Source organism: Canis lupus, chromosome 37 (assembly GCF_048164855.1).
Source record: "Canis lupus baileyi chromosome 37, mCanLup2.hap1, whole genome shotgun sequence".
Lineage (NCBI taxonomy): Eukaryota > Metazoa > Chordata > Mammalia > Carnivora > Canidae > Canis > Canis lupus.
Genome location: NC_132874.1, coordinates 24,974,616 through 24,997,049, shown reverse-complemented (window position 1 = coordinate 24,997,049; position 22,434 = coordinate 24,974,616). Strand labels below are relative to the sequence as shown.

Below are 22,434 nucleotides of genomic sequence, written 5' to 3'. Positions count from 1 at the left end.
TGAAATCTTTAAAAAAAATAACTTCTCTATCAGTTTTTTTCAGCTCCTAAACGGGGTTAGTAATAGTAGTCCAGCTCATACTAGTAAAGGACATGTGAGGCACAAACAAGGTAATTGTATAAATACACTTCCAAAACTATAAAACCCTGCAGTATGCAGGAGGTACTGCTATCATCATCATCATTTTCATGGCTATGGTCTGTATGTTTGTGTTTCCCCAAAATTCATATGTTGAAGGCCTATCACCCAATATTATAACATTAAGAGGAGGGACCTTTGGGGTGCCTGGGTGCTCATTCAGTTAAGCAAGTATCTCTTGATTTTGATTCAGGTCATGACCTGGGGGTGTGGGATCCAGCCCTAGGTCAGGCTTTGTGTTCAGCAGAAAGTCAGCTTGAGATTCTCTCTTCCTCTTCCTCCCCCTAGGTTCTCTCTCTCAATAAATAAATTAATTTAAAAAAAATATGAGGGAGATTTGAGGAGTGATTCATTCATGGGGGTAGAACCCTTATGAATGGAATTACTGTCCTTATAAATGAGACCACAGAGGTCTATCAAGCTGCCTCGAGAGCCACTATGTGAAGAAAGAACGAGAAGTCTGAGCCCTGGGCAAGAGCCCTCACCAGAGCTCAACCATGCTGGTATCCTGGGATGTCTGGGCTCCAGAACTTTAAGAAATAAACTTCTGTTGTTGATAAGCTACCCAGTCTCTGGTATTTTGTCAGAGCAGCCCTAATTGACTAAGACAGTCATCATCCTCAATCTTGACTCTTTGAAGCCATCGTCATCTTTGAAAAGGGAAAAATTGAGTCTGGTGGCTCACCAATTCAGATCCAGAGTTTTCAGGCACTGGTTGATTTCTCGTTCTGCTCAAAGTGGAAGATAATTTCTTGCTGTCTCCTCTTTCACTCTGAACAGGGTAGTAAGCCACTCTGCCTGAGAAAGTGATCCTACCAGCACCATAAATACAGGCCTACAGGGCTCTTTTCCACTCAGAAGGCCAAGTTCTTGTCAACTTCTCTTGCTCTTGCCAGGGCAACATTTTCTTCTTTGAAAATAATCTAAGATGTGAGCTGCTTGAGTCCTTCTATGTCTAAGTCACTGAAACTCCAGTTTCAATAAATTTTCTTTTGTAGAAAAGGATATCCTTCGTTGTTCATGTATCTTCTTAGTAAGAGTTTAAGTAGTTGCTGGCTCATGCCAATTAATCTTACTTGGAGGAAAAAAAATCATTTTAAAAAACAAAACTGCAATCTGCATTGCTACAAAATGGAATGGAATTAAACCAACTTGATTCAAACAAAGGTACGAAGAGCACCAATAAGGTGCTGGTCCAAATTACACAAAGATGAATGGGATGCATCACTAAAACACAATGACAGACACTTGGATTTGACTTAAAGCAATCTTGATAAATTCAAAACCTTATTTTGCATAAAACTGTAAACTCTTAGGGATGACAGATATTCTAAGAATCTTCTTCTAAGCAATTTTTTTATGACTCTATCTTATGGTACTCATCACCCCTTAGTGAACCTCCATGATGTGGTTCAAGGTATCTCACCTTTTCTAGGGACCCATTTCACTTCCAAAAGCACACAGAGCAGGAAATTCTCCATGACTCTTTACACCAGATCTCTGAGGCTCAGATTAAAGCAATTTCTCTTATCTGATCTAAATGGATATTTTTAAGCTCACCATTTTTACAGATGGAAAATAACTGAATACTTACTCACCAGTTTGTTTTTTTTTTTTCATTCATTTACCATCAGAATTGATCAAATTGCTTTTCTGCACCAGAGGCTGTGGGCAAGAAGCTCTGTGCAATGAGTATGAGGGAGCCCATCCTGCCCCTCACTACTAGCAGAAAGGGATTAACAAGCAATGGAGAAGGAGGGATAAAGTGGGATTGGCAGGAAGGCTTCTCATTTTGGTGGAAACTTAAAGTATAAATATTCTGTGCTGAACAAACCCAAATTATTCAACACTCACTCCTGATCCTTTTTAAGTAAGCCTGCTTTTCACCTATACCCCCAGATGTGGTCTTCCCCTATGATTCTCCAGGTGTGCTAAACATCCCTTAGTTTCCATTATTGTTAGGGCATGATTATAGCTCCCCAATAGGCTAAAAGCTTCTCAAGGATGGACATCATGTCACCTATGGCTTCACAACACTCACTGTACTCATCCCAAGGTAAAGCCCATGGCAGGCATTGGGGAAGCTTTTGCCATTGGGCCGACTGTCCTAATGGGGCCACACTCCACTTTCACTGTCCTGATGTTTCTGTGAAATCTCATATCGCACATCACAGCTTCTCTTTTAATACACCCACCAAGTACAGCTTAAACACAGCCACCAGGGCAGAGGCTTTCAAATTCGTTTGATTATAACCCATGGTAAGAAATATGTTTCTATCGCCACCCGTCACATATGTATTTGGCTGAAACAAGAGCACCATGAAATAAAGAACGCATTGTGTGATAGGTACGTTCTGGTTTTTGATATTACATTCTGATTTATTCTAACCTTTCTCTCCAGTACTATTCTGTCTTGTTTTGTCTTTTAAATACTAGAAGTAGGTCCACCAAATTGATGTCACAACCCACTAATGATTGCAGAATTCCGCTGTAGAGGTTCCTGACATTTGGAACTCCACGTGTGACAACCTTGGTTTGCAAAAATGAGTAGGACAGGTCACGTCTCCAAGAAGTATACTCTACAAGGGGTGAAACAACCACATTAGAAATCATTAACACATTTAGTATTTCCAATTAGCAGGTAACATGCAATTGATGTGTTTCTTTTTTTTTATTATTTTAGAAAAGCTATTATTAAATCAATGGTGTTTATTATGATGAATGGCCTCTCAGATGCAGTGTGATGCCATTCTTTAAGGATGATGTCACATAGCTCACTGCACCTAGCATCCTATTCTGAATACCCCACGTGGATCACTTTGGTTAATTTTAGGAAGGTCATTCATTATGCTAGAGAGTAACCCCCCATACCAGTTGCCCATTCACTGGAACAGTAAAGAAGAACTTCAATTCAGATTCTTTCCAAGTTGCTGCTACCTACCAAAGACCCTGATGCTAATATGGTTCCACTAAGCCAGGGGTCAAAAAGCTGTTTCCAGATAGTAAATATTTAGGTTTTGAGGATCATAGAGCCCCCATTGCAAGTACTAAATTCTGCTCTTGTAGCACAAATACATGAAGAATGGTGCGGTTATATTCCCATAAAACTTTATTTATAGACTCTGAAATTTGAATTTCATATCATTTTCACATGTCATGAAATATTATTCTTCTTTGACTTTTTTTCAACATTTAAAAATGTAAAAACCATTCTTAGCTCATGGGCTGTACAAAAACAGATTATGAGCTGAATTTGGCTCTGGGGACTATAGTTTATTGACCCCTACTCCAAGCCAATAGGACATTGGAAGATGGAAAATATTTTATCTTCACTATGAGCTGAGATTCTCCACCTTAGGCCCCCGGTAAGAATCCTGGAACAGAGACAAACTGAAGGGGCCATCCAGGCAATTTTCTCTTGATGTGTGTACTGAAGAAGGGTCACGTGGAGAATATAAAAGGTTGTTTATAAAAGGGTGGTTGCCTGGGGCAAGAAATCTTAAAACAACTGTAGCTTTTTTAAAAAGAGGGAGAGGTTATAAATGGAAGGGCAGGAATGTTCCTCCACTAGTGCTTGTGGCCACAACTCCTTTTAGGTTAAAAGGAATAAATCCACCTTTTAAAACAATCAGGCTCAGCCCATCATATGCATTTTTCTATCGCACAGCTTTCCAGGATAAACTATCACCTTGTTTCACAATATACTCGTCCAGTCTTAGCTGGGATGGAAAATTTTCATAATCCAATAGGCAGCATGCTCAATGAAGTGTTTCATTAGCCAGATCAGTCTGATCAATCCTCAACGGCCTACGAGCAGCTGCACAGACCAGACACATTACTGTGTGGCCCGTGTTCCAAAATATAGTGCTAAGGCCTTAGGCAAGTCTGGATTATTTCCCCATTCAGCTGTGCCATTTTTTGAGGAATTAAAGGGTATAGGACACAGGCAAAGAGACAGCTCCATCACACCTCCCATCTTTCTTTTTCTTTGCCCTTTTACTTACAAAATTAATGTACTTATATTTAAAAATCAATCCAGAAGTGTGCAAGCTAAATGAATCCTTCCTCAGCCCTTACCCAATGCCATCCCCCAACAAAAAAGCTACTGTTGGCAACTCGGGGTGTCCTATGTAAATACAAATATAGGTCAACATCAAGTACATGTTTGTACTATTTTTTTTCTTGTTTTTCAGCACTTTGCTTTTTGATTTCATGAGGTTCTCCATTCCTGTGGAACCACTTCGTTCTTATTTAACAGCTTCGTGGACATCTAGAAGTTGTTACCTTCTTTACATGGTATCAGTTGAGCATGATATTTTTACCTTAGAAATGACAAGCCTTTTCTCCAGAAGAAGCAGTGAACAGGTTAATTGATTTTTAATGGCTTGTTTGGTTGCCATCCTCATATTTTGTGCATGCCACATCTATAGACATAAAGTGTTTCACCAAAAGACAAATGTCTAAAAGCTAATTGGGACGGACTTGCTACCAGAGATTCTTCTGCAGAACACTTTTTTTGGTTTTAATGTTTCTGAAATGCATTTCAAAATAACTTCACTGGTCATGGGATATCTGTGATATTATCTAGGCAAATTTGACCTGCGAGGATTCCTTCAGAGTCAAAAATGTTTGAGTTCATCTGCAGGAACATAGCCCAGGGGATGCTCTTTACTAGTCATACTCTGTAGAACAAAAGCTGGCCTAAAGAAAAAAGGAAAAATTAGTTTGGTAACAGTTGGGAACAGAGGATGTACATAGCTTAAAAAAAAAAAAAAAAAAAAAAAAAAAGCTTTATTGAAGAGTAATGTATATCCCTGTATAGAGAATTTGCTCTCTTAAGTATACAACTAAGTGGTTTTCAGTACATTTATACAGTTGCACAATCACCATGCCAATCTAATTTTAGATCATTTCTATCCCCCGCCAAAGAAGCTTTGTGCCATTTGCCATCACTTTCTCATTCCCAGGATTACCAATCTACTTTCAGTCCTTCCCTCTTTTCTTTTTTTTTTTAAGATTTTATTTATTAGCCATTAAAGAAACAGAGAGAGGCAGAGACACAGGCAGATGGAGAAGCAGGCTCCCTACGGGGAGCCCAATGTGAGACTTGATCCCAGGACCCCGGGATCATAACCTGAGCCAAAGGTGAACCAAGGCTCAATCTCTGAGCCATCAAGGTGCCCCTCCTTTCAGTCTCTATAGATTTGCCTTTTCTAGAAATTTTGTAAAATGGCACCATACATCATGTGATCTTTTGTGACTGGCTTCTCTCACTTAGCATCATGTTTTTGTGGTGTATCCAAGTTGTAGCATGTGTCAGTACCTCATTCACTGTTTATGGCTGAGTAATATTCCATTGAGTGCATATAGTAGTTTGTCAAATCACCAGTTGATGGACATTTGGATTGTTTCCACTTTTTTGGCAATTATGCATGATGCTTTATAAACGTTTTCATACAAGTGTTTGTGTAAATATATGTTTTGAATGTTTTTATTTATCTTGGATAGATACCCAAGAGTGAGATTGCTAGGTCATACGGTAAACCTACTTTTAACATTTTAAGAAACTGCCAAACGGTTTCCAAATTGCACCCTTTAAAGTATGTATCTTTGCTACTTGCTTTAAAAAAAAAAAAAAAAAAAAAAGACCTGGGATTGTTATTATCTAACCTAACAGCAACTCAAGCCTAATTATTGTAGTTTGTTGGCTCATTATGGGGAAAATGTGTTTATTTTCAACTTGTTATGTACATAACCGATTTTATTTCAATGGTCTGTAATGATTTGTAATGTTTTCATTCACTTCACATTTGAAACAACAACAATCATATTCAGGAGGCTTTGCTCCATTTTGACCATTTTTAGCAAATCTATTATGCATGGGTAGTTAATGTTCCTGACAACAGTCATTCCTCGTATGTGTGTTAACATGGAAATCAAGGCAGAGACAAAGAAATCCAGATGCAAATTCACTAAGTAAATAAATGCTTTAATAGTCTAAAAATGCTTAGACCTTTTATTTTTTAAAACATCTGCTCCTGCATTAGTCATGTTCTCTTCCAGTAATAATTAGCAAGTGTATTTATATATATCACTCAGGAAATGCTCTTTTGATTTTTATATTTCTAGTAAGACTTTACATCATAGCCCATTAAAAGCCATGTTTTTGTCATCCTTACAAGTGTGCTAAGAAAACAATGGGATGACCAGGTCTTAAGAGTTAGCTGGAAGGTGACATAATCTAGTGAATTAAGAACATGATATCAAATGTTTTAAAAAAAATTCTAAATACACAGTGAGAATCATCATAGGTCAGAAAGACCCTTTGAAAAGTTATCTGATGCACCCACACTCCTCTATCCTGGAAGTCAAGCACGCCTTTGAATCATGTTAGATAGATAAAGGTCTATGTTAAGTGTACAAAGGGGAGAAGATTCTATCGGAATCTTCTAAGGGAAAAGATTCAAAAGATCTTTCTGGCAACCAACTCCGAAGAAGAGGAACCTTCCATTTCCTCCACATTTTTCAAGCTTAAGCCTCTCGTGTTGAAGCTAACATCGAGTTACCTAAATATATGCTCAAGTTCAGAGAACTGAAGGAAGTCCAGGATCATTGGACCCTTAGAACACACAGAAAGAAGAGAATGGCAATGATGGGACACAGATAAGATCAAAGAGAGACGCTGAGGCCACAGGAAAGATTTTAAACTTTATCTTAAGGGCAAGTGTCTGGTCATAATAATAGTAAACATTCCAAATGAGAGATGATGGTGGCTTGTCTGTGATGATGGCTGTAAAGGAAACAATGGGAGAATTTAAGATTCTCTAACTGTTTGAAGTTAGAAATGGTAGAACTTGAGAACCGGTTGGCAGTGGAGGTTCAGGAGAAGAAGGTGTCAGAAACGATTCGAAGTTTCTAACACAAGGACCTGGGAAGCTGGTGATGCCATTTGCTGAGAAAGAGAATTCTAACATTGTAGGAAGTGCAAGTTGTGGGAAAGGTCATGAATTCAGTTTTAGACATGTTCAGATTAATATGTCAATGCAATCTCCAAGCGGACTTGGAACTCAAAACATAAAGATATAAATTTTGCAGTTATTGGAGAATTGATAATGACTAAAATGACAGAAACACCTGAAATTGCCTGAAGAAAGGGCAGCAAGATATTCTTATACAAATTCACATCATCTGAGAATAATAGCAAGTTTAGCTGTTGCATCATTTGTATGCTTCTTAAATTTTCATTTTGCTGTATCGTATTTGATAGTCCTTCAGCAAAAAGCTGACTAGCAGGAGCGGTGGTCTCGGCTTTATCTCGGTCTCGGTCCCTGAAGGAAAGATTTCAATGTTATCCCTTCAAGAACTGTATTGACCTGGATTATTTCAAAATACACTCTTTATCCAATTAAGGAATGGTATCTCTATTTGTAGTTTTCTAGTATTTTGTCATGAATGGGTGTTGAATTTTATTAAAACTTGTTTCCCTGTAAAAAAAAGAAAAAAAAAAAAAAGAAAGGGTAGCAAGGAAGGAAGGCAAGCCCAAGCAAATCTCTGATAAACTTTAATATTTAAGCTGTTTTTTGTTTTAAAGAGTTACTTCTCGGACACGTGAATGGCTCAGTGATTGACCGTCTGCCTTCGGCTCAGGGCGTGATCCCGAGGTCCTGGGATCGAGTCCCACATCAGGCTCCCCGCAAGGAGCCTGCTTCTCCCTCCATCTGTGTCTCTGCCTCTCTCTCTCTGTGTTTCTTATAAATCAATCAATCAATCTTTAAAAATAAACAAAAAGTTACTTCTACTCCATTATTTAATGAACAAGTCTGCTGCTTTTCTTCCCATAACCCTCAACCATTTACGCTCCCTACATTCTGACGATGGAAGGCCATTCCCCTCTGTCTTTGGACATCAAGGATCTACTTTCCAGATAGTCTTCTCTGTCTCAGAATAAAGTGAAGCAGCCTCGCACTTTAGCCCAAATTCACCAAAATTTTGACACAGACCTCACAGTAATGGGAAAGGAACCATATAAGCTCAGGACATCCCCTCTTGAGAACAAAATTCCTAACACTTTTCTTTCTTTTTCTCCTTTCTTTGCCCCCAGCTTTGATAACAGTCCATCCCTGCCTCCTTCATTCCTGCCCCTAGGGCTTCTCCAGATGTGGCCGTCCTTTCTTTGTCCAGCATGTGGACTCTTGCTGAAAGCTGCTGTTTTCATCCTTGTTGCAATTGTTGTTCTTGTTTCTCCTCCATTGTGGGTTAGAGACCATGTGTCAAATATGCAATAAAGTGTTTACTGGATGCCCTTCCTTGTCTCTAGAGCAATATCCTTGCTGGCCAGACATCTCGTGGGCCATCTCAGCTACAGAAAACAAGGGGAGTTTTCTAAGGATAAAAGCATATTGTATTCAGGAAAGAATTTCCAAACATAATCCAAATGCATCCCTCCCTCTCTGTGGAAGCAAAAATCACTACTCTGAGCTGTTAGAAGTGACAGTTCTGTGATTTCTTGGATCCGTCTCTCAGGAGAGTGCCTTAACATTAAGAGACATTTCCCAAGTGTCCCCTTCACTGGTGGGCCTCCAGTAACCCACCTGTCATGGTTTAGAATTTTAGAGTGTAATTTCTCAAATATTAGATGTTTCCTCATCTGCTGGAAGAGATGAGTTAGAATAAAGCCCCTCCTTTAAGAGTCTCCCTCAAATTGTGTATGCAAATGTTTCTAACCCTAAAATAAGACAATTTCAAAAAAGAATTATATTATAGGTGAGAAAGTGGTACATTTCTAGTGAACTTGGATGTCTCTGTGTCTCACAAGATATCCAACTTTCATGAAGAAGGAATTCCTTCCTGGACTCCTAACCTAGCCTTCCCATACTCAGGTTTGCCCCCATCTCCCCAAGAGACTCCTTCTTTATACCCCAGTCTGAATGAACCATCATTCCCCTTCCAGAGGGGCAGGGGAAGAGGGGAACATTTTTTCCCATAGAAAGACATCTCCTTTCCTGGATCCCCCCACCCCGCCCCAACCAAATCAATAACATGAAGTGTTGATAGTCCCAGGCTTTAGCCATGTAGGAATCTAGAGTGAATCCATCCTCATACCAACTGAGAGCATGAGGAGCCTTATAAGGAGGAAGGTGGGACCTTCAAATCAAGGTTCTTTCTAATATGCCCTACTGTATGTTTTGGCTCTCTGAAACTCTGAACGGAGTTAACACTAAAAGATGTTGTGGGTGCAGCCATGTAGGAAGTTCAGCTTTAAAATAAGTATGTCTTTCAAGTCCAAACATAATGTTTTTGAGTCATTATTTTATACACCTATGAGAAAGAACAAATACTTTAATTTTGAAGGAACCACTCTGCTCATAGAGTCTCTGGGTCTTCAGCATTTCACAGAAGCACAAATTGCTTCACCCAGAGCCTGCCGAGATCATGAAGGAACAACACTGGATCAGCTGATTTGGGTCCTGTGACCTCTTCTTGAGGAAGGACGTGGAGGATGCTACTTCTGTTCAACAGACACACTGGTTTAGAGACAAGTACACTCTACCCTGTCCCAGACTTCTTAGCCTGGATCATGATCCAGTCTCTGACTGGCACTGGGACCAACCAGGATGCTGAGTCCAAGGCAGAGGACCAAGAGAAGAAGGGGTCTAGAAATACATGCAGCACCTGTAGTAATAGGAGAGGAAGAGAAAGTGAAGGAAATCCCAAGAGAATAATAGAAAAGTTTCCTGAGTCTGACTGCTATTTGTAGAAGGGACATCTGGAGGTCAGGCGTTCAGAAGTCAGAGTCTTGTCACATTTGATAAAAGAGCCTGTGACTATGCAGTCCCTCATCCGAATGATTTGTAGCATGTAATACTGATTCTCATTTATAGCAAGAAATCCAATCAACAAGCTAAGGCCTGTTGATACAGCAGTGTGTGAACTTGGATCACTGTTAGAGCCCTCAGTTGAAACTTGAAAATGAATGATCCTTAATCTTTTGAGGGTCAGGAATCCTTTGAGAATCCAGGGTTGGAGACCCACGTTCCAGAACAACTTCCATCCATATTTTCACAAACAATTTTTTTTGGGGGGGAGGCGGTGCTTCACAGATGCTAAAGCCATACAAGGAACTGTTTTACAGCAGCGCTTTTAATCTTTTTACAAAATAGTCCACTTTGGAGAAATGTAAAAATCTCTTTTAATGTTAATTGCAAAAGAGATCAAACCTTGTAGCTAAAAGAGAGCAAAGCAGTGAAACAAAAACAAAACAAACAAAAATAATGTCTTTTCTGATTATAAGAGCTTCTCTTCTCTTCACTCTTAAAAACCACTCTCCTATAGAAACATGGTGCAGCAAGAGAGGCAAAGGCCAAGCCCTGCACAATAGGAGTAATTAATGCCACATAGCATTGACAGTTAATTTCATTATTGATATGTTATTAGGTTTGATATTTTAACAAGCCATGAGAATGGCATTATATGCATTTTGTATTTGAACTTGCCATGGTTACACACAGAAGGACCTGATCCCTGTCTTCTGACTTGCAATTCTGTGTTTGCTCAATTCTTTTTCCTCCTTGTATACCTTATCTTGCTGTATTTTACAAAGTTTGTAATATACAGAAAATAAACAGAATTTATATATAGTTAGAATTTCATTCCATCCCTGGTAAGCAGAATGAGGAAATTTGAGTGGAATAATTGTCAATAAGATAGAAATATCTTAACTTTTTCCAAAAGACAATTTTAAGCAATTTTATCATTTTCTGCAAACAAAAGAAACCTTTCCCTTTTCTAACAAATATTGATTGTAGATAATGGTAACAATTTAATAAATTATTACAATTATCAATTATTAATATCATTAGAACTGTAAGAGTAGGAAATAATCATCCCCACCCACCTTGGAATTTGGCCTATCTCTTATGGAGCAGTTGTGCCGCCACTCCTTCCCAACCCGAGGCTCTGGCACTCACAGAGTGGGAGGCGATGCCCGAGCCGGAAAGAAGGCAGGAGGGGAAAATCAGGAGGGGAAAACAACTGTGTCTGAGGGGCCTTGAGGCTGAGTGAGGAGCAAAGAGAAAGGTCAATGCTACTGTCCCAAACATCTTCCTCAAACCTAGTTGGTTTTCCCACGATCCTGTTTAACAGAAACACTGTTGAGACCACCTATCAGTTTGTTCTTCTAAATACCAGAATCCCTGAATTTGTAAATGAAGTCATAAAACAACAATGAAGTAAAAAAAAGAAAAAGGAAGAAAGAAAGAAAGAAAGAAAGAAAGAAAGAAAGAAAGAAAGAAAGAAAGAGAAAGAAGAAAAAGAAGAAAGAAAGAAGAAAGAAAGAAAGAAAGAAAGAAAGAAAGAAAGAAAGAAAGAAAGAAGGAAAGAAAGAAAGAAAGAAAGAAAGAAAGAAAGAAAGAAAGAAAGAAAGAAAGAAAGCATAAACCTTTGTAGACCAGTTGTACAGCTGGTTTCCTAATCCATGGACAATTCTCCTCTGCTTGCCCAGCAGTATGACTTTGTTGCATCTCTTTCAACAGATGAGGAAATGAAAGAGGGCTAAATAAGGCCCCACCTGTCCCTGCAATTCACTCAAATAATAAAGCATAATGGAAAGGTTTTGCTTGATTTTGGAGATTCAAAGACAGCTTTTCTTTTGATAATTTGGACCTGAACAACTGCCTTCTCTTCCTAGTCCCTCAGCCTTTAGAAATGCCCTTGTCTAGAATCGGGTTAATGACCCCTTGTGAAAAATAGTGCTTCAAAAGCCACATGGGGATTCTTACACACCGTCTACTCCTAGTGGGCATATATTTAAGCCAAATTAGTGGCTATTGTAGGATATTAGCTAGATACAGACTAAACTGTTGTAACAAAGATTCACCAAATAAGATAGTTTATTTCTCTTAGGTAATGATCCAGTGATGAATAATGCAATATGAGAAGCTACCCACAGCCCTGGCTTTCAAGTTTGTTCCAGTCATCACTGTTTTCCAACCAGCAGAAAAGAAACAGAAAGGACATCTAATGTGGCACCACTTCTACTCACATTTCATTGGATCAGACTTTACCACTTGGCCACAACTTGCTTCAAGGTAAACAAGAAAACGTAATCTGTAGATAGATGACCATATATTCAATAGCCAAACTGAGAGTTTCCAAAAGGAAAAATGGCAGAATGGATATTGGGGAAGAGTTATCTCTGTCCCATGAGTTATCTAACGGCAGGTTGGCTCAGCTTGAAATCTTCATGTTATAAAAGGCCACACTCATCGACCTGTTAGAACCAGCCAAATGTGTTATCACTTTTTTTTATTTTTAGAAAGATGTATTTATTCATGAGTTACACAGAGAGAGAGACAGAGACGCAGGTAGAAGGAGAAGCAGGCTCCCTGCGGGGGATTGATGTGGGACTCAATCCCAGGACCCTGGGATCATGACCTGAGCCAAAGGCAGACCCTCAACCACTGTGCAACCCAGGCATCCCAACACAAAGTTTTATATATATATGGAAAGGTTTTGCTTGATTTTGGAGATTCAAAGACAGCTTTTATCTATCTATCTATCTATCTATCTATCTATCTATCTATCTATATATGAAAAATTTGAATGGAAATACACAAATATAAGATTAATTATCCCTAAGTGGTGAGATTAATTACTTGCTACTTTGTTCTTTATGGTTTTTTTTTAGTGCTGTATAACAGTAAATATGTACTACTTTTAAGCCAGGGGTGAAAAGTTTTATTTTTAAGCCTTTTATTAAACATTTTTTAATGCTGATGAGCTAAGAATTGCCCAAGAGCACCTGTAATACAGACAAACAGAGAGCACAGAACATAAGGCAACGAGTGAATGTAGTGCAAAGGCCGCTACTGAAAATGAAGGATCTTTCTCTTTGTTTAATGCTTTTCCTGTCTCACATTAGAACCCAATACTTTCTCAGTGACTGAAGTCGGGAGAATCAGAATAAGCCCTTCTGAGGACAAACAGATGTCCAATAAGACTGGGTGATTTTGATTGGGTCGTCAATAGCTGAGACCTCCCGGAGACACCTTAAAAGTGAGCCCTTGAGGCATTTTCACAAGAGTTTCCATTTTTACAGATGGGACCCCGCCTGGCCTTCTAAGACCCACAAGAATCAGAAACAGATGAGGAATCATGCCCTATTCTCACACATGAGAACCACTGACCCACTGAAATCTCATAAGACTCTGGAAATAAAAGAAAAGTCAACCTGCTCTTACAACAAATCATAATCATTGAATGATTATGTAAATGATGAGGTGTGTAACTGTTTAAGAAAATATAAATAATATTAATAAATTAATATGTATACTACTAAGAATGAGAAAAAAAAATCTACTATCTGTAAGTCTAAGCAAGGGAAGCCCCAATCTGTTTTCGGATATAAACACTGACTACCAGGGCTGGACCAACCCCTGGGGTGAGCCCTGGGAATTGAGGGATAAATGACATGGAGTCCCAGGCTTCAAGGAACTCTGACTAGAGCTAGGGAAACAGTCAATCATGTAGTATCCTGGGATTCTTCATTAACATGGATCTGAACATTTAGGCTAAAAGGGGCAATTTTTTAATATAATCAAACTTTGCCATGTATCACATTTTTCTTTTTTCTCTGGGTTAGTTCTTTTGTTCAAAAGTTATATTTATAAATTTCATATCCTGACACTAAATAGCTAGAGATCCTAATCTGGATAAACAATCTATAGAAGGGAAAACGCAAGGGTTTTCATAAGGGATATTTTGATTTAATTAATAGTTTCAAGTAAATAACAGTCACAAAGTCCAATAATCTTCACAGAGATTTTAGTGGGAAACAATGGCATTTTAAAAACATCAGTTACCATTTTAGAACAAGAATCAGAAAAGCCTACTTTGGCTGCTGAGGACGCAGAATCCAAAGAAATGGAATCCAAAGGAAGAATCCAAAGAAATGTTGGCACACGGAGCTCATGACCCACTTCTGAACTGAGCAGGAGCTGCAGACATCCCCAAACTCACACGTAGACCTACCTACCCACAGTGAAAAGGTGAACACACCAGATCACCTTAAGTCGTCATCGATCTTGACAGCAAGTGTTCCTGGACGCAGGGAGCTCTAGGGCTCCATGGGCACGGCCTAAGACTGTTCCGGTAGGTCAGCAGGGATCACCCCTTAGAAGGTGAAAATCTAGGTATCTTCTAGGTCCAAAGGGTATCTGGGAAGAGCCATCCTTCCCTTGGATTCAACCCCAAAGTTGATCTCCAATCAGCTAGCCTCCAAGGCTAAAGCTGAACTTAGTGCCTGAAACTGCCCACAAGTACCTCCTTCTGGAGTCAAGAAAATATCTAGTACTAATCCTCTGTTTTCAAGAGCACTGAATGCCCCAACCAGATCTTAACCTCAATTCTTTGCCTTAGATCCAAGCACACAGCACAAGGGGAGACTCTAACAAGCTTCCAAGAGTGCTCTGCTATCGGCATTTTTCCGAGGTCAGTCTAGAATGTTCCACTGAAGTAAAGCTTGCATCTAGCCTACAAACATCAGATTCCTTGTGTGCCAGAGATTCATGCTCTCATGTTTTAATCGTATCAGGCATATATATCACCCACACTTAAAACCTAATATTGTCACCCATCTCCTCTCGGACCTTTTAGCTTTTTAAAGAATATAAAAAGCATGTTGATTCCTTTCACAATCCTCCTTTCTGTACAGAGTATTTAAAGGCTGTATCTTGAACCTGGAAAATAATGGCCAGACTGGATAAAAAAAGATGAAGTCAGGAAAAGTGTTGAAGAAAAACCCATATGCCATTCTCACTCTCTCAGAGCAGGGACTGAGCCTATCACCTTCAAGCAGGAAGAAAACCAAAAGTGACCCAAAGACGATATAAAAATTTTAACACATGTGCCACAGCAGATCCAGTGACTGCCCTGAGTAACTATAAGCATTAAGACAAGGCAATCTCTAGTTAAATTTAAAGAATAATTAAATGTCTGTTTTTTCACAAATACGATATACAAACAAATGAATAGCAGTATTGATCAATAGAATTTTCTTTTTTTTTTTTTTTAGCACAATCTATGTGGTACTTTGTACAAGCTCTGCTTCTATGAAAAGGAGAACATTTTCTATGGTTGAGAATCTTAAACTCTAGCCAGAAAGATAAATTGTATTTTGTTTTTTCTCTTTTCCTACTGAGGTATAATTGACATATAATATTTTATTAACTTCAGCTGTGCAACGAAGAGACAAATTTTAAATGAATATTGTATAAGTAACTGATCATCACCCCCGGCACTCCCTTCTTCCTCTCAGCTAAAGAATCCCAGAATTTCAGCTAAGTATATGGCTCTTAGGTAAAATATAGATATATATTTTATGTATCTATATATAACATATTTATTTATATATTAAATATATTAAATATTAATATTATTAATATAATAAATATATTAATATCTATATATTTATTTGTATATTAAGTTATATTTATATAAAGCATATTAATATATAAGGTATAATATATTTATATGTATTTAATATATATTTTGTATATATTATAAATATTATATATATTTATCAGCTTCCTTTGCAGATAAGTATACAAACATGACTAAGCTAAGGACAATAGGTTAGGAGCAGGAATCAAGTGTAAAACTGGGACCAATCCCAATGAAGATGAAGCCTTGGTTCATCTATCCTCTTCTTGTGGGTTAGGAATGGCAAAGAGTGCAGCCATCTCAAAAGTCACATGTGGAGAATGGCAGAGCCACTCTGCCAACCTTACAGCCTCACCTCTGGACAGTGATTCTCAGAAAGAAAGAAACTTCATTATACCTAATCCACTACTTTGGGGGTATTTGCTTAACAGCACCCTAGGTTAAAAGACGCAATGTCATAACAGCAGATCTTGCGTGAGATTTAGAGGGATGGCAGACAGAGGGAACAAGGGCAGCACAGAGTGAAATGTCACCTGAGCTCAGCCTTGAAGGTTGAGTAGAACTGGAAAAAGCAGGAGAAGTGGAGGGAGCCATGGGCTCTTCTAAGGGGGATGGCAGGATGGGATGCACAGACCTGTAGCAAGCACAGAATCGTGCAAACAGTAGGCACTCAGTAAATATTTGAGTAATGACTGAGTTGAGAGCTCAAAAGCCCACCTAAGCATTGAGACCTTACCCTGGAGGCAACTATAAAGCAGCTGAGTAATGTGGTAAAGGGGTTGCTTGAGGAAGATCAACTTAGCAGATGCATGCAAAATTGGATGGGAGTATTGAAAAAAATTTTTTAAAAAAAGCAAAAAAATTCTGTAAGCTAGAATAATAGAGAAGACAACCACATAATTTTTCATTCAAACTGGCACACTCTTAAGAATGAATGGGGTGCTGTTAAGAGTGCACTGGGACATTGGGCATAAACTGGGATTTCCCTGGGCGAATCACCAGGTAATATCAACACGGAAACAGACAACTTGAACAGACTGCCCAGGGTGCACTCCTTCATTTTTAATACCTGTTTTGACAACCTCCCTCCCCCTGCCCCTGCCACAAGACTTTCTATATTATCTTTCTATAGGGTTTATCTTCAGACTGGCCCCAAAGATTAGGCTGATCTTATGTCCTATCCTCCATTGTATTGGCTAAAAAAGGGCAATATTTTTTGAGGATTTTTTTTCTCATCACTTGCTCCTTTTTTATCTTCACAAGAAGCAAACATTGATCACTGTTTAATCACCTCCTTTTTTTTTTTTTTTTTTGCCATCCTCTCCAGAGCAGTGTGTTTGTTACTTTTAAAACGCAGCCATAACTAAAATTCCTGTGTTTACTTTTTTTCCTCTGCACTCTATTCATAGAAATAGACTGAGGTTCTCCTCCCTGGTGCAAAGAGACAAGGACAGCAGCATGGGGTTGCTCCGTGTGGAAATCCACAGACCAGGCCAGGCTGGAAAGTGTGGATGACACTCAGAAGAGAGGCAGCTTTAGAAAGGATGGTGGCCGTGAGAAGTCCCCGTAAGGATTAACACGATGGGAATTGTTCACCTTTCCCTTTAAAAACGTTCCATATTAACAAATTCTCAGCTCTAAATCCTTTGGAAATGTCTTGAAAGGAATTTATCTGGGTTCGCTGTTCATGCATTTCACAGGTATTTGTAGATTTACCATTTTAGCAAACAAACCCAAACATCCCTGCCCTCAGCTCTCTCGTAGAGGCAAATTCCAGGACAGAGAAGTAAGCAAACCTCTCTGCACTGGGGCTCCCAGGAATCAGATTCAAGCAAGGCAAGCACTGTCTCTGGTGGGTGTGAAGCTTGGGGAGTTTTCAGGCTATAAGACGAGTGAAAACACGCTTGAGCTGCCGCCCAAGAGTCAAGTATTTACCTGTTGAAGCCCAACAACTTCAGGCCCGTGCAGATACCCTGTGCCACCTGATGGAGTTGTAATGGATTCCAAGGCCTTGCAACCGCCACCCCAGATCAGTCTAAAATGGAAATCTCTGTCATATGGCATGTAAGGGGACCTGAGAAATCTGAGACGTTGTTTAGATCATCCCCTAATTTGATAAATGTGGAAGTGGAGCCTGGAAAACCAAGGGGTTTGTCTAAGGTCACCAAGTAGTGGCCGTGTTATGCTCTTGGCTTTATCAAAGCTCAAGGTACTGGGCATATCAGAAGAATTGGCCGGGCTGTGGGTAGGGGAAAAGCCAGGAGGAATGGGGGAGATGAGGAGGTGGGAGGGGTACCTCCCAGGTTTGGGTCTCTCCAAAAAAGCCAGGGAACATGCCCACAATGCTGGGCAGGAACAGGGTGTCTTTGGCAACCACAGAGCAATGTTGGTCCAGCAGGAGGTCAGCGGTGCAAAGAAATGTCTGTTACCCTCTGATTCAGTCCATTTAAAAAACCCAAAGGAGCAGAATCTTCACAGATTTTGGATTCTCACTAGTCTGTAAAGGGAAAAGACCCACAGAGACTGTTGCATAATTGCGTGACTTTAAATGGTCAAGCCAGTCATTTAAATTTCAAATCCATTGACTTCCCCTTCCTGTCTCTGTCTCCAGTATTAGCCAGTCTTTTCTTTTATCCAAATATGCAAAAACGGAAGACTCTTTTCTCAGTGTCTGGTACATGGTATACATTTAATACAAAAACCGTTAACTTGAATCAAAAATTCGGAATGAATTATCGCACAGATTCACACTCTGTTCAGAAATTTGTCTTTTCAGGCCTCCTCAGCGCTGGAAACCACGTAAATCGAGAGGTGGAGTCAGGAGGTGGGAGGCATCCTGGGCACTTATTTAAGAAGGACGCTTCTCGGGCATCTGGGTGGCTCAGTCGGTTAAGCCACCGACTCTGGATTTCGGCTCCAGTCATGGTCTCAGGGTCGCGGGATCAAGCCTCATGTTGGGCTCTGCACTCGGAGGAGTCTGCTTCTCCCTCTCCCTCTGCTCCTCCCCCGGCTCTCTCTCTCTACAATAAATGAATAAAATATATATTTTTTAAAAAAGAAAGATATGTCCGTTTTGAGCCCTAAATGGGGATACTATAAGAGATCATAGTTCTACTCGGAGGCTCAGAAGCAGCCGTGGGAGCCGCGGCGGAGTCTAGCAGGTTCCAGATGGCGCCAGGAGCTGTGACATCTGTGTGGATGGGCGCTGCCACTGCCACACGCGCATGGCCACCCATGGACAGGTACACCTGTTGTGCTTTATGCTGCATCTCACACAGGAATTAGGAATTACACAACAGAGAAGAAGAAACAGGTCACATAGAAAGGCAGAAGAATCAAGACTTCTAAGATCCAGGGCAGAAAGATGGCCACATTTGAATGACAAATGTGGCTGTGATAATTCTAGCAACTAGGCTGGAAGGAAAAAGGAGCTTAGCTATGACATTTTCATTGTCTGATAATAGAATGTGCAAGTGACAGGGAAGGCTCTTCTTTTACAGAACTGAATGCAGGTACAAAAGGAGTTACTGGGACTGAGGTGGAACACGGTCCCACCTGCGGGGTCAGAGCAGAAGCCCTGGCTGACTTGGGCCGCACACCCCTGTGCACAGGGCAGAGGGAACTTGGCCAAAAGATGCGGGTGCTTCAGACAGAGAATGGCCCAACGACAAGCACCCGACAACTCGTGTGGACAAGAAGCAGCCTCTGGTTCTGTGGCCGAAGCAGCAGCACAGGCACAGCGACCCAGAGCAGATCTGATCTGCCCTTCCACACGCAGAAGCGTGATCCCTACACATACTGAACATGAATTTTCCAGATCTTTATAACTAACAATAAACAACTCTTCACCAAGTTATTTTAATGGAAAAGTGAGAAATGGAGAAGAGTGGAGACTACTGGATCCCTGTGTACTCATCAGGGTCTTCAAAAGTTACTAATAAAATGAACTCCGGCTCATGTAGACAAAAAAAAAAAAAAAGAAAAGAATTTACTTGAAGCTAGCTATCAAATCATCGGAAAGGCTAAGAACAAGACTTACAAAATAGGCAGGAAGCAGGGTCATCTGGTGGCTGCAGACACAGCCAAGTCCCTTCCAGAGAACCAGTCCCATCATGACCCCATCGCATGGGAAGTCTCCAAATGGCTCGGTGTTTTCCAATCTCTCCTTCCATATTAGAGTCCTACATAAATGACCCAGGTGACCACGTCTGGCCCACATTTGATACACGAGGGATAAGAAGAGGTCATGACTGGCCCCGTCAGAGTTTTAAACATAGATGGAAGCAGAGCCCTGCCTCCCTGTAAGAGGCGTACATTGGGGGACCCCCCACCTCCACAGAAAGAGAATGCAGAGGCTGGCCAGCAGCAGCAAAGCAGTGACCCCAAAGCCTACCGGTTGTCCGCAACAGGGAGAACTGACCCAGTGCACGTGTGTGTGACTCAGGGGTGAGTGTGGGGTTTCAATGGGGCACAGTGAAGGGGGGTGGTTACAGAGAGAAGGCAAAGCTAGAGGAAAGGGCAAGGAAAAGGAAGAAACCGGGCAGCCCGGGTGGCTAGGCAGTTTAGCACCATCTCCGGTCCAGAATGGGATCCTGGGGACCCGAGATCAAGTCCCACATCGGGCTCCCTGCATGGAGCCTGCTTCTCCCTCTGCCTGTGTCTCTGCCTCTCTATCTCTCTCTCTCTCTGTCTCTCATGAATAAAATAAAATCTAAAAAAAAAAAAAAAAAGGAAGAAACCAAAACTATGAGAAAGACTGAATTTCATCATCATTCCGCAAATGCCATGGGCCTTGGATAATTTCTTTTCATATCAAGGATTTGAGAATTTCCGATGAATGTCCCCAAAACTATAAATGTACAGGAAACCTGAGGATGAAGAATGGAGACAATCTCATTGAATCACTCTCATTGCTTTATAGTCTTATTTTGTATAAAATAAATTTTCAAAGGGGTTTGGACCATAAACTATGCTTCTGCTACAAAGCACATACATAGGTTTCAGGACATGACTGTGAATGGAATTAAAGCCGAAGTAGACACATTTCCAATTAATTTTCCTAAACTCACCCCTGTGGGCTATTTAACAATTGTCAAATCCTTTCTATTTTTTTCAAAGACTGCTATAGTCAAACAACTTGTACACTGAATTAGAGGTCATCCTTAGTATGGCCACACCTGAAATGAGGATTAAGTAACCACACTCTGTTCATTACAACTTCTTCTTTTTTTTAAGAATTTATTTATTTAGAGAGAGGGAGAGAAAGACAGAGAGTGCACGTGTCTGTGTGCGTCAGGGGAGGGGGAGAGGACAAGCGGAAGAGACAATCTGAGCGCAGAGCCTGACTCAGAGCTCAATCTCAGGACCCTGAGACCCTGACCCGAGCCAAACCCAAGAGTCAGACACCTAATCGACGATGCCACCCAGACACCCCATTCATTCCATTTTCAAAGCTGTTCTATTTTACTGCTATGCATCCGTTTATAACAGATATTTTTGAAAGCTATTCAGTGACAGCTCGCTTATGAACCAATTTTGCCCAGTGTGTGTTAAATGGAAGTTGGAAAATAATGAAAATGCATAATAAATCACAAATTCTCTTCCAAATATGTGAATCAGAAATTTAGCACCCTAATTCTGGATCACCAGTAGGTGTTACAGGAAATGTGGCCCTCGAGAAGCCACATGGCTTACGCGGCATAACACAACAGAGGCAAGACTTGAAACCACAATCTAATGTCTTGATGTTACCCTTGTGGCAGCCAAATTGTTATCATTATTGCTTTCCTCCCCGTACTATATTCCCCTGTATAAGAAATAAATGTAATTTTATAGGAATTCCTCTGCAGCTTTCCAAATGCAGCCCAACAATTTGGGAAGAGGGAGATTTAAAGTCAGAAGAAGGGACGCCTGGATGGCTCAATGGTTGAGGGTCTGCCTTTGGCTCAGGTCATGATCCCAGGGTCCTTGGATTGATTCTTGCATCAGGCCCCATAGGGAGCCTGCTTCTCCCTCTGCTTGTGTTTCTGCCTCTCTCTGTGTGTCTCTCATGAATAAATAAATAAAATCTTTAAGTCAGAAGAGAAGCCACTACCTTCTGCATGACCTTCTGCATGACCTTGCCACCCAGAGGTCTGGGCCATGGGGATCCGGCTATCCCCACCCTGGACACCAAGTATGCACTTCCTCTCCTCCCTTCTTAATGATCCGATCCGCCTTCTTCTCGTCAATATGCCTGGAGAGTATGTTTTCCCAAGTAAACCTGGTCTGGCTCAGGAATCCTGACATTCCATTCAAATGAAAGAGCATATTGTTGAAAACTAGCTGCAGAGAGACAGACAGACAAGGATATACACAGTGTCATCACTTGACATTTTCATGTCTAAGAATGCAGCTCAGGAGCAACAGACCATTCGGGGTGGGGGAATGTTGTGAGAAACTTGATCCTGTGAAATTACATCCTGACATTCTAGGACGTACATAACTGATACCTTGACTCCTGAATACTTATGCCTCTTTTATTTCAAACTATGGTGAGAAAGTACAAGGCCCAGCTTCACACCGTTGAGTCTGTGGTTGATTGAGGACCCGGAGAGGAGGACACACACACTTAGGCTTCCTCAGCTTGAAACCATCACGAATGTCTGCAGGACACCAGCACAACACTCAGACAGTGCTCATCCAAATGCCAAGTAGGCACGAGTGAGGGCAGATGCCAGGCTCAGGGATAAGATTCCAGAGAAAAAGAACGTTCCTACAGATTGGAGGCATCACTTCCGTGTTGTTTAGCCCTCTGGCAAAGACCTGCTTTTCGAGGCCTGGAGCTCAGACCTTGGGGGATGGACGTGAAGGTTCCGC

The 22,434-nt window shown here is 40.6% G+C and overlaps 1 long non-coding RNA gene across 2 annotated transcripts; it reads left to right on the top strand.

Annotated features, from left to right (window-relative positions):
• Positions 1–6,586: 6,586 nt before the first annotated feature.
• On the top strand, positions 6,587–18,592 carry LOC140626439 (uncharacterized). 2 transcript variants are annotated; one of them, XR_012025583.1, is made up of 7 exons: positions 6,587–6,858; positions 12,040–12,224; positions 13,235–13,415; positions 14,006–14,286; positions 14,554–14,625; positions 15,370–15,492; positions 16,986–18,592. It is a non-coding gene; the product is annotated as an uncharacterized lncRNA (long non-coding RNA). The 2 variants fall into 2 exon arrangements; XR_012025584.1 differs by lacking the exon at positions 15,370–15,492.
• The last annotated feature ends 3,842 nt before the right edge of the window (positions 18,593–22,434 follow it).